This window comes from Pristiophorus japonicus, chromosome 4 (assembly GCF_044704955.1).
Source record: "Pristiophorus japonicus isolate sPriJap1 chromosome 4, sPriJap1.hap1, whole genome shotgun sequence".
Taxonomy (NCBI): domain Eukaryota; kingdom Metazoa; phylum Chordata; class Chondrichthyes; family Pristiophoridae; genus Pristiophorus; species Pristiophorus japonicus.
Genome location: NC_091980.1, coordinates 273537170 through 273549785, shown reverse-complemented (window position 1 = coordinate 273549785; position 12616 = coordinate 273537170). Strand labels below are relative to the sequence as shown.

The window sequence follows — 12616 nt, the reverse complement described above, 5'->3', positions numbered from 1 at the left end:
TACATCTCACATCAGGCCCCTCAGTCAACAGCCCAGTATGGCAGGTCTCATGTAATATAGTCTCAATCTCGTTGTACCAGAAGTGAGTGTTGTCAAGCTAATTGGTCATGAAGGGCATCTCAGCTGACCTGATACTGGTCTCATCTGACACACACATTTTCCAGCAGAATCCATTGGTAAACAATTAGGAGCAGCAGTCCTGCTTTATTTCTCCCGGCCCTAATCCAGGCCGCTGAGGTCAATTGCAATCCCCAGCTACTGCTCTGACTGATCACCAACTAATCACAAATTGGGAATTGGGCCAAATAGCATCTAAGGCATTCAGGAAGTTTGTAAAAAAAATGCCATTGTAGTTTTGGATAGCCTCTGTAGTCTCTGTATTTTTGTCAAATAAGAGTAAAACTCCTTTTTAAGTAACATAGAAGCACTGGATGATAATTAGACCATGTAGCTCATTTAATTGTTCAAGTGTATATTTATCTCTTTCTCACCCCCTCCTGTCCTGAAGCCAGTCACTCATAGAAACATTGAAACATAGAAAATAGGAGCAGCAGTAAGCCATTCGGCCCTTCGAGCTTGCACCACCATTCAATAAGATCATAGCTGATCATGCAACTTCAGTAGCCCATTCCTGCTTTCTCTCCATCCCCCTTGATCCCTTTAGCCGTAGGGGACACATCTAACTTCCTTTTGAATATATCTAATGAACTGGCCTCAACAACTTTCTGCGGTAGAGAATTCCACAGGTTCACAATTCTGTGAGTGAAGAAGTTTCTCCTCATCCCGGTCCTAAATGGCTTACCCCTTATCCTTAGACTGAGGCCAAAAGCCCCCACTGCTGCCCCAACTGGATTGACTAACTCAACTCAGACCAGGCATCAAACCTGGAACCTTCTTGGTCCTCACAGCTGAGTAATACTATGCACTGAATTTACACACTGAGCTATTGGCAGAGCCCCTGGGTTGTAAAATGGAATTAAGAAATACTTTGATTAATTTTGCATCCACTTTCAAATCAATATACCATGGCTCTTAAAGCAAGTCAGCGGCTGAATATTATGAATCCCAGGGAGAGCTGCTCTGTCAAGCCTGTGTGGTAGCTGGTGTGCAATGGCCATCCCACATTAAAAAAATTCACGCACAGGCATCTTCCACCTCATCAGTCACCTGAGAACTCATTTTTAGTGTAAAAGCAAGTCATTCCTCAATTCCGAGAAACTGCCCAAGAAGAAGAGAAGATAGGCCCACGTATACACTATTGCTGTTCCTTCATTTTTTAATCATTGTGCTGTTAATTTGGTTACCAGGAAAACAATTTGCGTAAACACTTTCAATTCTTTTGCCCAGAATTCATGATAGACAAACTATTCATTGGAAATCTTAAGGTTGTAAACACAGTCCTAAGTCTGTGACATTGTTCTGGCTCCTTAATTCACCGTAATAGTTAAAAGACAAAGGCAAGAGTAGAAAAGGTAAAGCACCTAGATGGTTTGGACAATGTTAGAATGACAACAGCCATTTTGTTGGTCAATATAGACTATTGAAAACAATCAAGACCACATGGCATTCGGTTTTGCTCAATTTTAATCTCAGTTATGCTACATTAAGCGAAGTAAATGGTACTCATAGAGCAGCCCTGGGGCCATTTGCATTCCACCTTTCCCTTCATATGTGGCTCTTGGCAGACTTGCTGCTCCATGTGGCTCTATGTCTCCATTCATGGCGTGGCTGGTAATGGAATATCAATCTAACTGGTATTTAAGGCTGGATTTTCAGTTGGAGGCTTTTTTGGTCGATAATGGCGGCGTGGCGGTAAATTTTACACCAGGAAATGGTTTGTGTCTGCAGCCACAAAATTCAGCAGCTGGGCCCTGAGTGTGGCGCGGGGCGCTAAGGGAGGCATTCCACACCTCTCTTAGGGCGCTAGGTCGGCTGAGCAATTGAAAATTCATTGCTAAAGAGCCGGCCTCAGAGCACCCTGAGAGAGGCTTCCCTGGAAAAAACAATCGGCCAAAAAACCACGAAAAACATTCTCAATACCTTGCTTACCCCACATAAAGATAAATCGCAGAAATAAAACTCCAAAAAACAATCACGCTTAACCCATGTTGTCATTCCTTCCCTCACCACCGCCAGAACCGCTTGGGCTGTCCGCTTTCCCAGGCAGTCCCACGACGGCGCGCTATGCTACGGGTCCCGCTCCAAACAAATTTCACAACGGTGTCGCAACCGGGGGCATTGCACAGCGGCTCGAGACTCCCGGGTAACACTGCTCAGCACCCCTGCAAAACTGACACCTGGAACCTGGCCATCTGGCCAAAAATAATTTTCATACCCATTACCGCCCCTCCGGGGTGTCAATAGAGGCGCAAACCCAACGAAAATCTAGCCCTTAGTGTTTTTCTGTCTCCTTTAGTCACTGTCTAGCAAAAGAAAGCAAGGGACTGCTTTAAGGGGGGTCACAGTTTATATCAACTGAAAGGGCCCTATTAAAGTATTGTACCGATATTTAGTACTGATAAAATATTGATCTTGTAATCCCTTACCAGGAGTTATCAACAAACTCATTATTTTAACAACAGCTCTGAATTTTCTCAGATTTTCTGCCATTGCACTGTCGTAACTTCATTGGAAGTGCAGTGGAATCCCCATTTACCATCAGGGCCAACATGTATAAAGTCCATTCTCCCTTTACCATACTGCCTAGAAAAACAATTCCATAAAAGTAGAATGCCAGCAAAAGTGAACGACTGCCTTCTTTGTATTAAAAAGTTGAACTAATGCTGAGTCTCCTTCTTTTCAAAAAATGTGTGAAACTGACTGGAGCATTTTAATGATATTCTGATTGATGATGTTTTGAACAGCTAGCCAGCTAGGTCAAAAGATAGAAAGGGATGCTTAATTTATGTGACAAATAGAACATTTTTCTATGCTCATCAAACTCGTTGCAATGCACAAAAATAGGGCACATAAACCTGCAGAGAGACTGTAAACTGCTAATTCCACTTATAGGCATGAACAGTGATCATCTGGACTTGAACCACATTTCACACAATGACCTCCATTTGCTTGACACTGAAAATCATAAAGGTAAAGTTAATGCATTTCCCATGGCAACATCGAGTCCTTCCAATGTTCCTTCTGCCGAGGGTCAAACTACTCGAATGAGATCTTATGAATGAACAAAAATTTAAAAAAATTTAAAAATTAAAAGATGTTCTTGACAATAAAAGATAACCATGCACTTGAAAGACTAGACAATATGAGAGGGATAGAGGAGGAATGGAGAATCTACAGGCACTGCCCTCTGAGAAGGTCACACATGAAGTTAAAATCAATTGAAGTACCACAGGCACATCCATTTTATTTTCTATAGGAATAGGTGCATGCTGAAGTCATAATGACACTTAACACCTCAACTTCGAGGGATTATGAATAAACGAGAACCTTCCTGACAGCTAAGTTTATGTTGTACGTGGTGATGCCCATATTCCTAAACACATGAGCACTGATACAGAATGCATTACCTGAGCTACCAACACCTTGCTAGAATTCAGTCTTATTTTTGTGTTATCGACAACGAAAACTAAAAAAAGAAACCGCAATCTTGCATGTCAATCAAAATGGCTAAAGATGATGACTAGTAGCTTTCATAAAATCATACAGCGCAGAAGTAGGCCATTTGGTCCATCGTGCCTGTGCCAACTATTTGAAACAGCTATCCAATTAGTCTCATTCTCCTGCTCTTTCCCCATAGCCCTGCAATTTTTTCCTATTCAAGTATATATCTAATTCCCTTTTGAAAATTACTATTGAATCTGCTTCCACACCCTTTCAGGCAGTGCATTCCAGATCATAACAACTCGCTGGGAAAAAAAAAATTCTCCTCATCACCATTCTGGTTCTTTTGCCAATTATCTTAAATCTCTGCTTTTTAGTTTCCAATCCAACCATCAGTGAAAAGAATTCTCCTTATTTACTCCATCAAAACTCCTCATGTTTTTTAACACTTCTACTAAATCTCCTCTTTACTTTCTCTGAATTAAGGAGAACAATCCCAGCTTCTCTAGTCTTTCCAACATTGCAGAATAGAAGATATGCTTCATATGAGATCCCAGGCTGAGTGCTTTCTCCATTCGACATGAATAAGCAATAGCTGTGTTATCAAATACTATCACTTTCTTTCTGTTCAGATCAATCGTTTTATACTTTTCTCTCACTCTGACTTTGAGTTACACCCGTTCTACATGACCAGCGGTGACAACCTGCAACAGGCGAGCAGGGGCTGTGAAAACAAGTTGAGATCCACATTGCCTGAGAGCTCTTGCATAAGTTATGCAAGATTTTCATTTAAATATTACAATGTGTTCCAATTTATAATTAAGCACAGTGTGATTTCCTATCCGTTTAGGATGGGATTGCGTTGGGAAAACTATTTGCCCATCTGCAGTGATCATTTCAGGAACTGGGCATGTAATGCTGCTTGTTATGTACTTTTTAGTGCCGTTCTTTGCTTTTTTTCATTTTTAGATTTTATTTTTGTCTCTCTCAACAGTACAAAATGCTCATGTCCAAACAGTAAGTTGAATATCTGCAAAATCACAAGAAAAGACGGCTGTAGCTAAAGCATTTCTAAGTCTTCAGCAATGCAGGAGAAGGTTAAAAATGATGGGACATGTAAAGAAACTGTTACTGTACAAGATTGCACAGCAGCTCTGGGAGCTATGAGGCATCTAAGTACAAACTGCATAGTCCCATGGTAGTCACTAACTCAACTTAAAATTTACCATGAGAGTTAATTTTACAGCAGCCTAAATACCAAGAGTTAGAAATTGGCCAGCCTTGTGCCCGTTTTTTCAGCAATATTTTGCCGTTTTTGGCGGAAAAAAGTGATCAGGTAAATTGGCCAAAGTCTTGCGCTGGCGGTTTTGAAATACCGCTGAAAAGCAGACCGCCGGCGTGCAAGACAAAAAAAAGCGGTATCGCTTTAAATTGGCCGTTCGGCGCACCCGTATTCTGGGTGAAAATAAACGCCCGAGAAAAGCCTGCGTTGCAACCCCAGAAACAGCGGTAAGTATGAAGACCTGCAAAAAAATGAAGTTAAAGTTTTTATTTTTAAATTCATTTTCAGCGATTCGCTAGATAAGTGTCTTGTGAATGTTTTGTGATTTTTTATTTCCTGCAATTTTTTTTTTGTGTTTTCCCCCCTCCCAGGGCCTGTGTTTTAGCGGTAATTGGCCTCAGGCTAAGGATGGAGAGGACCATGATCTCCGCCGCAAATCCTCGTGCAAGGCCGATTTTTACCGTTGGACGCATTTTTTTTGCTAATTTTATGCCTTTAAATAATAGCAGAGTAATTAGCAGTATTTTTGGCGAAAAGCCCAAAAAATACCGCTATCACCAAAAGACCAATTTCTAGCCCTAAAAACTTCATTACCAAAGTGATACAAAATGATTGAAGGTATTGCGAGGGAGATCAGCAATCTTCTACTGCCTTCTCACTGTGCAAGGTAGTGTCTTCGGAACATAGGAATAGGAGTAGGCCATTTAGCCCCTCGAGCCTGTTCCACCATTCAATGAGAGCATGGCTGATCTGTGACCTAACTCCATATATCCGTCTTTGCCCAATATCACTTAATATGTTTGGTTAACAAAAATCTATCAATCTCAGATTTAAAATTAACAATTGACCTAGCATCAACTGTTGTTTACAGAAGAGAGTTCCAAATTTCTACCACCCTTTGCGTGTAGAAGTGTTTCATAATTTCACTCCTGAAAGGCCTGGCTCTAATTTTTAGGCTATGTCCCCTGGTCCTAGACTCTCCAACCAGCGGAAATAGTTTCTCTCTATCTATCCTATCAGTTCCCATTAATATCTTGAAAACGTCAATCAAATCATCCCTTAATCTTCTAAATGCCAGGGAATACAACCCTGGTTTGTGCAATCACTCCTCCTTATTTAACCTTTGGAGTTCATGTACCATTCTCGTAAATCTATGCTGCACTTCCTCCAAGGTATTGTTATGGGCCAGTGATAGTGCTGGCAGGCTGCCATACTAGAGCTACAGTGACAGAAAAGGAACTGATGCTGGAATGCTTGCTGACACATACAGCTTCAAATAGAGATTGCATTATAACATAATAGCTGTGTGTGATGGCTATATGGCTGTGTGTATATCTGTGTGGGAGTGAGGGACAGCCAAACAAGACAGAAAACCTTCATCTTCCTCTATTCCCTTAGCGTTCATCAATGCAAGGTTATAATGTAGAGCTCCACCTAGTGGACTACTGTGGTAATGCAACTGCTGCTTTAAATACAATAAAAGGGTCATGTGACAAGTCGCATGATGTACTGGAGCCATCTTGTGTGTGTGTGTGTGTGTGTGTGTGTGTTTGTTAGTGATGTCGTAAGAAAATATCACACAAGGATGTCCAGGATGGCCTCCTCCAAAGGAGTTAAGGGTTTGTAATTTCTAAACTCTCTTCCAGTTGGGGATCTTGATATTATATGCCATCTTATCATGCAAGCAGAGGGGTAGTTTTGAGATGTTGCAAGTTGAAGGAGCACATAGAAAAATAAAGAAAGACTTGTATTTCTATAGCACCTTTCACGACCTCAGGACATGCCAAAGCGCTTTTTACTCCAAAAGTACTTAATTGGCTGTAAAGCGTTTTGAGACGTCCGGTGGTCGTGAAGGGCACTATATAAATCCAAGTCTTTCTTTCTTTTTTTCTTTCTTTCTTTCTTTCATTCAATGAAGTACATTTGAAGTGTAGTCACTATTGTAATCTAGGAAACACAGCAGCTGATTTGCATACAGCAAGATCCCACAAACAGCATTGTGATAATGACCAAATAATCTGTTTTAGTGATGTTGATTGAGGGATAAATATTGGCCAGGACACCGGGGATAACTCCCCTGCTCTTCTTCAAAATAGTGCCATGTGATCTTTTATGTCCACCTGAGAGGACAGACGTGGTTTAACGTCTCATCCAAAAGACAGCACCTCTGATAATGCAGCGCTCCCTCAGTACTGCACTGGAGTATTAGCCTAGATTTTCGTGCTCAAGTTTCTGGAATGGGACTTGAACTCACAACCTTCTGACTCAGGTGAACGTGCTGCCAACTGAGCCATGGCTACACAGCAACAGACGCGTGCCTAATCTGCAGACCATCCTGGGTGCCTGTAAGTGATCATGCATCAGGTAGCTAGACTGTGTTATAATTAATTTATGTGTGAAGCCCTTTGAACATGCGACTGTGCCAAAGCTCTCAATGATAATTTTCAGCTTGAATGAGTTCCCTGCTGCAATATGGGTTTTCATGATAAGTAATAATAGAGGCTGGGCTTGGCATGGACGAGCAGTAAATGTACAACTAGTTAACAGGCGACACTCAGGGGGCAGCCTCGACTCAGTGGCAACAGTCTCACCCCCGAGTCAGAAGGTTGTGGGTTTCAAGCTTCACAGAGACTGGAGCACATAATCTTGGTGACACTTCAGTGCAGTTCTGAGGGATTTTGATTCACACCATAAAATTTCAATTAAACATTCATTGCTGTTACGAATTTTCTCTGAAAATATTCAGGACATTGGCGAAATGGGTTGGCGGGGGTTGGGGGGAGGATGCTTGCAACTAATAAAGGCAGAATCCATTATGAAAAGTATCACAGTCATTTTCAGTTACTCTTTGAACTATAACAAATTCAGTGTATAATTTCTTCACTGCATGATATTCATGAAGTAATAAATACAATGGCCTTTTTGTAGGCATTATGGGCAGCATCTTCTCCCTACCGGGCTCTTAAGTTGTTTTTTCATCATTAGCTTTAAAAATGCTTCCAAGTGGAAATTTTGTTCAAAATAGGAATACTCATTAACCTTTACATTAAACAGCAATTAGCTGATCAAAAGGAAGTCACAAAAGACTATCAAAAATAACGCTTAGTTCGCGTAATCTGATTTTGAGGGGCAGCACCGAAATTACCTAAATCACTGGAGATGTAAGAGATGAAGTTGTTTGAGATGTTGATTAGTGGATAAACTCACCCATGCACGGAGAGAACTATTACCCGGGGCTCCCAACCGACAGCTGGCCTCTAACTGCCATCAGTCTAGAAGAGAATGCTGGAGCACTCCGTGTTTACTGGGCTGCAACTCGACTGAATTAGTAAATAATCAATATCCATTCAATTAAACCACTAAAAATACTTTAGAGCCAGTAACAAGTATTCACTGGCAAAATCCAGAGAAAGCGACACAGGTTATACAAGTGAAATTCCGTGTAATTAAAAGTGCTTTGCAATCTTGCCATTTAAATAACTTTTCATCTAGTACAAAGGTTGGCATTTATATGTTGCCCTTTGTGCAGGAGAGCATCCCCAGTAACGGAATTTACAGGGCAGACTGAAGGACACCAAGCAAGAGTTGAGGAAGGATGGCTGGGAGGGAAGAGCAAAGAGTTGCATTTTCAAGGGATTCGTGAAGTTGAGGGAGAGAGGAAGCAAAGCAACATGGTTTTGGGAGAGCAATCCACAGAGTGCAGCAGTGAGGTAATACGCAGCAGGAGGAGTGAAGGGTGTAGGATGGGATATATGGCTGGAGATGATCGCTAAGGTAAAGTAGGCGAGACTATGGAGTGATTTGCAAGGAAGGACAGAGACCTTGAAATCATTGTTGATGGAAATGGAGTCAGTGACCCTTGGTAAAAATGGAAGTGCAGAACTATGAGCAAGATAGGACATGGGGAAAAGAGTTTACATGAAGTGAAATCTGTAAAATGTGAGGAAGAGAGATCACTGAAGACAGATTTTCAGAAGCAAATCTTCAAGCTGATGAAGGGCTGGACTAGAGCTTCAGCAGTAGAAGGGGGAAGTAGGTACATAAGTGGGCAATGTCACAGAGGTGGTAAATGCAATCTTAATGATCTAAGCAAGATGGACAACTCGGAGCCAAGCGGAATAACAAAGTACGCCCCAGTTTCAACTTGAACAGGGAGTGGGGAAGAGCTGGAGCCAGGGGCAGGAAGACATATGAAAAGATATCCACCGGGAATTTACTTGGGGCTTTTCCTAATTGACTGTCATAACTTCGGTGGAAGATTGTCGGAAACAACTGATAGACAGGTAAACAGAATGTCTGCTGAACTTCCGCTGAGGTTACGATATCAGATTGAGAGAATTGCAGGGGAAATTCCTATCAATCAACTAAACAAAGAACCTTTTGACAACATTAAAAAAGAAGGGGTGTGAATGGAGTGGCAGAGAGAGGGAGAGAGAGAGAGAGACTAATCTTGCTATCCCCAAGACAGTGCTGAGCTCTGGTTGTATTGCCACTGTAGGAAGTGTTTGAAGATTGTAATAATGTGGCAAGCATTTTCACACAGTCCCCACAGTTTCCTCTTCCCCCACTCCGCCCACATCCGAAGACATGGGATTCCCAGCTCAGAACTGTCATGTACATTCTATTTGTAGCCACCAGATGGCATTATTGTTGGAGGCCACTGAGCAGCACGCACGTGGTGCTGCTCAGGTATAAAAGGCACTTCAAGCCAGACAATGGCATCATCATCTCGAGATACAGGTTTTATACACACATTCAATCGGAGGGCCAGAGCACAGCGGAATTCATTGCTGACCTGAGACGTCTAGCGGGACTGTGCAAGTTGGGAATGGTGTTGGCAGACATACTGCGGGACTTCTTTGTTATCAGTATCAACCACAAGGTGATCCTGCGCAAACTTCTGGCGGTGGAGGAGTTGGATTTAAAAAGGGCCATCCAGATCGCTCAATCATGTAAGACGACGGACAGGCGTCTAAAGCAAATATCGGTGAAGAACCGAACCTCGGCAAGTACTGTAAATGCGATTGATTCAGCGTTCGGCAGAGCAGCACATGGCAGGGCCTATCCGCCTGCATTCGCGAAACCTGTGGCTGCCCAAAGTCCGCCAGCGGGAATGTATCCGACTTGTCCGTGTTGGCGTTGTGGGCGAAATCATTGGCACCAGCAGTGCCAATTTAAGCAATATAGTTGCAAAGGTTGTCGAAGAGTGTGGCATCTCCAGCACAAGTGTCACAGATGAGCAAGCGAGCTGCAACACACCACATGGAGGATGAGAGTCAGACTAGCGCGGATCCGGATATGCAATCCGAGATGCCAGAGTAGGAAGTGTATGGACTGTATGCCTTCATAACCAAAAGTAAACCAATTTTGATTAATGTGAAGTTTAACGGGATACCGGTATCGATGGAACTGGACATGGGGGTGAGTCAATCGATCATGAATGAGAGGGCATTTAATAAGCTGTGGGATACTAAGACTGTGAGAACATAAGAACATAAGAACATAAGAATTAGGAACAGGAGTAGGCCATCTAGCCCCTTGAGCCTGCTCCGCCATTCAATAAGATCATGGCTGATCTGGCCGTGGACTCAGCTCCACTTACCCGCCCTCTCCCCGTAACCCTTAATTCCCTTATTGGTTAAAAATCTATCTATCTTTGACTTGAAAACATTCAATGAGCTAGCCTCAACTGCTTCCTTGGGCAGAGAATTCCACAGATTCACAACCCTCTGGGAGAAGAAATTCCTTCTCAACTCGGTTTTAATTTAGCTCCTCCGTATTTTGAGGCTGTGCCCCCTAGTTCTAGTCTCCCCTACCAGTGGAAACAACCTCTCTGCCTCTATCTTGTCTATACCTTTCATGATTTTAAATGTTTCTATAAGATCACCCCTCATCCTTCTGAACTCCAACGAGTAAAGACCCAGTCTACTCAATCGATCATCATAAGGTAGCCCCCTCATTTCTGGAATCAGTCTAGTGAATCGTCTCTGTACCCCTTCCAAAGCTAGTATATCCTTCCTTAAGTAAGGTGACCAAAACTGCACGCAGTACTCCAGGTGCGGCCTTACCAATACCTTATACATTTGCCTTCCTGATTACCTGCTGCACCTGCAAACTAACCTTTTGGGATTCATGCACAAGGACCCCCAGGTCCCTCTGCACCACAGCATGTTGTAATTTCTCCCCATTCAAATAATATTCATTTTTACTGTTTTTTTTCCCAAGGTGGATGACCTCACACTGTCCGACATTGTATTCCATCTGCCAAACCTTAGCCCATTCGCTTAACCTATACAAATCTCCTTGCAGCCTCTCTGAGTGCTCTACACAACCCGCTTTCCCACTAATCTTAGTGTCATCTGCAAATTTTGTTGCACTACACTCTGTCCCCTCTTCCAGGTCATCTATGTATATTGTAAACAGTTGTGGTCCCAGCACTGATCCCTGTGGCACACCACTAACCACCGATTCCCATTTATCCCGATTACGCCAAGCTGCGCATGTACACCAAAGAACTGATAAAGGTGATTGGCAGTGCACAAATTAACCTGTCATATAATGGTGCAGTTCACAAGTTACCGCTGTGGATTGTTCCAGGTAATTGCTCAACGCTGCTCGGCAGGAGCTGGTTGGAGAAAATCAGATGCGACTGGAATGACATAAAGGCATTGTCATCGGAGGAAGATACATGTGCCCAAGTATTGAGCAAGTACCCCTCGCTGTTCAAACAGGGTATTGGCAACTTCACGGGAACCAAGGTGCAGATCCACGTGGACTCAGATGCAAGACCCATGAAGCATAAAGCGCGGGCAGTGCAGTATATGATGAGGGAGAAGGTTGAAATTGAACTGGACAGATTCCAGCATGAAGGGATCATATTACCAGTTGAATTCAATGAAGGGACCAGCCCCATCGTTCCTGTGCTGAAAAGTGATGGCACAGTCAGAATCTGTGGAGTCTACAAGGCTACGATCAACTGGGTTTCGAAACAAGATCAGTACCCGTTACTAAAGGCTGATGACTTATTTGCGACGCTAGCCGGAGGGAAGTCGTTCACAAAACTGGACTTGACTTCGGCCTATATGATGCAGGAGTTGGTCGAGACTTCGAAGAGACTTACATGCATTAACACGCACAAAGGACTATTTATTTACCACAGGTGCCCGTTTGGAATTCGCTCGGCTGCAGCAATATTCCAGAGGAATATGGAAAATCTACTGATGTCCGTTCCCAGAACCGTCGTGTTCCAAGATCCTGATCACCGGTCGTGACTCCAAGGAACATTTGAACAACCTCGAAGAGGTTCTACTGTGTTTGGATAGAGTGGGACTCAGACTGAAACACTCGAAGTGCGTCTTCCTGGCATCAGAGGTTGAATTCCTTGGGAGGAAAATTGCCGCTGATGGCATCAGACCTACTGACGTGAAAACCAAGGCCATCAAGAATGCACCCAAGCCGCAGAATGTGACAGAGCTGCGTTCATTCCTGGGTCTACTCAAGTACTTTGGGAACTTCCTACCTAAATTGAGCACCTTACTTGAAGCACGGCATATGCTATTGAGAAAAGGCAACAATTGGGTGTGGGCCGCATCACAAAACAGAGCTTTCGAGAAAGCTACTAATCTGCTTTGCTCGAACAAGCTGCTGGTGCATTATGACCCATGTAAACCTTTAGTTTTGGCCTGTGACGCATCGTCATACGGAATTGGTTGCATACTCCAACAAGCCAGTGAGTCGGGGAAACTTCAACCTGTCGCGTATGCATCCAAAAGT

The 12616-nt window shown here is 43.0% G+C and overlaps 1 protein-coding gene across 1 annotated transcript in view; it reads right to left on the bottom strand.

The window, feature by feature from the left end:
- Positions 1-12616, bottom strand: part of slc24a4b (solute carrier family 24 member 4b) — a 372991-nt gene that overhangs the window by 127257 nt on the left and 233118 nt on the right. The gene's annotated exons all lie outside the window — the stretch shown is intronic.